The sequence below is a fragment of the Carettochelys insculpta genome, chromosome 3 (assembly GCF_033958435.1).
Source record: "Carettochelys insculpta isolate YL-2023 chromosome 3, ASM3395843v1, whole genome shotgun sequence".
In the NCBI taxonomy this organism is placed as follows: domain Eukaryota; kingdom Metazoa; phylum Chordata; order Testudines; family Carettochelyidae; genus Carettochelys; species Carettochelys insculpta.
This window is the reverse complement of record NC_134139.1, coordinates 164,609,221-164,612,872: the sequence shown is the minus strand read 5'-3', so window position 1 is coordinate 164,612,872 and position 3,652 is coordinate 164,609,221.

The window sequence follows — 3,652 nt, the reverse complement described above, 5'->3', positions numbered from 1 at the left end:
CATTTTATTAAAATGGAATGAAAACTGAATTAATGACATTGATTGGACAACAAAAAGTTCCCAAATATTTGTATATGGAAGGACAAACATTGCTTTTTGTCCCAGGTTGACATTTAATTTCATCTACCTGTGGTGTAGCAGAGACGCCTGGGAGTTGTATTTTGAGTGTATATTGCTCCTTTTCTTCCCCTGGGGGCACGTCTCTTGCGCTGGACTCTGAGACTGCACCTGCATCCACATGACTTGGTGAGGGAGGATATCCCCATTGATTTTTAGATGTAGTCCATCTTTAGTAGTAGGCATCCTTCAGTCTGCATAGACTATGGATTGCGCCCTTTAAAGTTTCATTTGAGGACTTCATTTACAGCGTCTATTGTGACTATGAAGACCCACACGAGAGTGACAGTCCTTGCTGCATGTCTTGCAGATGTAGTGGGTGTCTGGCAAGTCCTTATTGTGCTTTCTGTGCGCTCGCTTCTCCTCTGCTAGCTGTCTGATCTTCATCTCGCCCTTCTGAAGGCCCTTGTGTAACCCCTGCCTCCATCTGCTGCGGTCATCTGCTAGTTCTTCCCAGTTGTCCAGCTCGATGTCTGCCTCTCTGAGGTCTCTCTTGCAGACATCTTTGTAGCGCAACTGGGGGCGTCCGGGAGGTCTTTTGCCAGAGGCTAGCTGACCATATAGGATGTCTTTTGGAATCCTTCCATCATTCATCCTGTGGACGTGGCCAAGCCAGCGGAGTCGACGCTGCCTGAGGAGGGTGTGCATGGTTGGGATTCCAGCTTGCTCAAGGACGGCGGTGTTGGTCACTCTGTCCTTCCATGATATTCCAAGGATGCGCCTGAGGCAGCGCAAGTGGAAGATGTTCAGCCTCTTTTCCTGGCGGGCATACAGGGTCCAAGTTTCGCTGCCATAAAGGAGGGTGCTGAGGATGCAGGCTCTGTAGACTTGCATTTTGGTGTGAGTGTACAGCTTGTTGTTGTTCCACACTCTCTTGCTGAGTCTGGACAGAGTTGTGGCTGCTTTTCCAATCCTCCTGTTTAGCTCAGTGTCCAATGACAGGGTGTCAGTGATGGTGGACCCGAGGTAAACGAACTCGTGGACGACCTCTAACGTATAGTTGTCAATGCTGATTGATGGGTATGCAGCAACATCCTGACCGAGTACATTTGTCTTCTTTAGGCTGATGGTAAGCCCAAAGTCCTTGCACGCTTTGGAGAACTGATCCAGTAGTTTTTGAAGCTGGTCTTCTGTGTGAGACACTACAGCAGCATCGTCTGCGAACAGCATGTCTCTGATGAGGACTTCTCGCACCTTAGACTTAGCTTTCAGCCTTGCAAGGTTAAACAGTTTCCCATCAGATCTTGTGTGCAGCAAGATGACCTCTGTTGAGGATCCAAAGGCGTGCTTCAGGAGGAGTGCGAAGAAGATCCCGAACAATGTCGGAGCAAGCACGCATCCTTGTTTGATGCCGCTCCTGATTCTGAAAGCATCCGATAATGCGCTGTCATATTGGATGGTTCCTCTCATGTCTTCGTGGAACGACTGGATCATCTTGAGTATCAAAGGAGCCCATTCCTTAGCGGAGAATGGGAGTACATCCACTAAACTGTAACTTCCCTGGCTTTTGGTGGCTTTGCCCAGCCAGTTCCAGTCTTCTGCTTCTCCAGGATTCCTAGCGCCTATCTATTTCCCACCCTCCCCTTCCTCATGGGCCCATTTCTTGCCCCCTCTGCATTCAAATCTAGAAGCTCCCATCTCCATGCTGCCTGAGCCCAGCAGAGGCATCACCCAGAGCACAGGAGAGGCAGTCTCCCTGCTTTCCGTTCTGCTGCCCAGCTCTGGCGTGGACTGAAGGAATCCACAGCAGCAATTCCAGGGTAAGTCCTGTTTAGCCCTGGGTTGCATCATGCTCAGTGTGATGGAGTATTTGGAGACTTTGGCTATTAAAATTTTATCAGACACTACTGAGCGTGTCCCAATTGCCATTTTTCAAGGCTGGTAATTTTGCCATGTGAGTGGATTTTCATGGGATAGCAAAAGGCTTACCCCTGTCACACAGGCTATCCCTTCTGCCAAATTTCAAGTCCCTGCTAAACAGCAGGCGCCTGGTAAAGCTTTTCAAAAAATAGGTTGCCTGAATTTTGCCAAAACAAATCACTGCTACTTAGCTTTGTTCTCAAAAACTGTGGCAACATTTTGACTGAGGCATTTGGCATAAGCAATTGCAGCCAACATGAATAAAGGTTGGCAAAGTTATAGGAACCGAATACAGGGGTTTTCGAATGGGTAATGTTGGGCAATGCTGCTAATAGGTGATTCCACCAGTTCTAGCTATAATATCTTTGTTTCTGACGCTAAGGATCACTCTGGCACCCAGCTCTTCCCTAACTAGTTTCCAGAATTAGGATGTGAATACTTGTGAACAATTTAGGAGTTTTTGGTTTCCTAATTACCCGTTGGCTTGAAACTTAGGACGCTCACTCCTGGCAGTAACCTGGGGTTCGCCAGTTTCCTGGCTTTAAGAATAGGCCACTAAGGAGGTTTTGGCCAGAGGCAATAAAGGTCTGGAACCACTAGAGAAAGCAGCTGTGTAGGGCTCTTTCCTACAGCCAGTCCTGCTTTACCTTGCTACATCTTGGTGGGAGCTGCCTCCTTTGTCTCAGCCTAGGGAGCTAAGGAGCCTAGAACAGTTGCATACTGATGAGCAAGACCCCTGCTGACCAGAAGTGAGCAGGGAAGATATGATGTTGTGAGGGGGACATGGCTCTTCAAACCCCTCTGATGGGAGCTAGCAGAGGGCTTAAGAGGAAGTGATCTAATTTACATGGAAAAGGGAATGAGAAATAACTGTGTTAATATCTAGCATAGGCTACATGCAGGGGAACAAAGGAGGCTGAGCATTGGTCTGCCAATCTGAGGGTTGTGAGTTCAATCCTTGAGGGGGCCAATTAGGTCTGGGGTGAATAGATGGAAAAAGAAATTATCAGGCACGGGGATAGGTCCTGCTGTCACGGCAGAGGACTGGAGTTCATGATCTCTAAAGGTCCCTTCCATTTCTACGAGATAGGAATGTTTCCATATTAGTCTGAGGCATTGCAGTGTACTGATCCTGAGGTGGGAGAGAGGCCTTGGTGGTTTCTCTCCACTCTAGTATTTACTACCATCTAGTGGTGAGCAGGGAAAACACCAGCTGTACTCAATTCCCATTTAACCCTATAAAAATGATGGAAGGAAACAAGTTTTCCACAGTCTCCCTAGTCTGAGAAATGCTGTCCAGCTCTGGGCTGTCCCCGCCATAGGACAAAGTGGGATGGCCACTCCAGGCCCAGCATTTTGGGGGCACTAGAGCACCTGCCCCAAGGGGCGGGAGCGGAGAGGATTACCTGGGGCAGAGTGCTTCTCTCTGCTGTGCCTTGCCCATCCAGCCCACCAAACTGCACTTAGAATAAGTTATGAAAGTTAATCTAGATGTTACCGCCCTTTAGTGAGGAGAGCTGTGGTGGGGAAACTATCAGCTGCCCATCCATTAGGTTGTTGCAATCGTGTCCATACAAAGGCAGATTGTCACAGCTTATATCTGTGAATTACAAGGGTGGCTGCCAGCCATTTTACATATGACCACCTGTTCTTTGTGCACCATGCAGTTCTACCA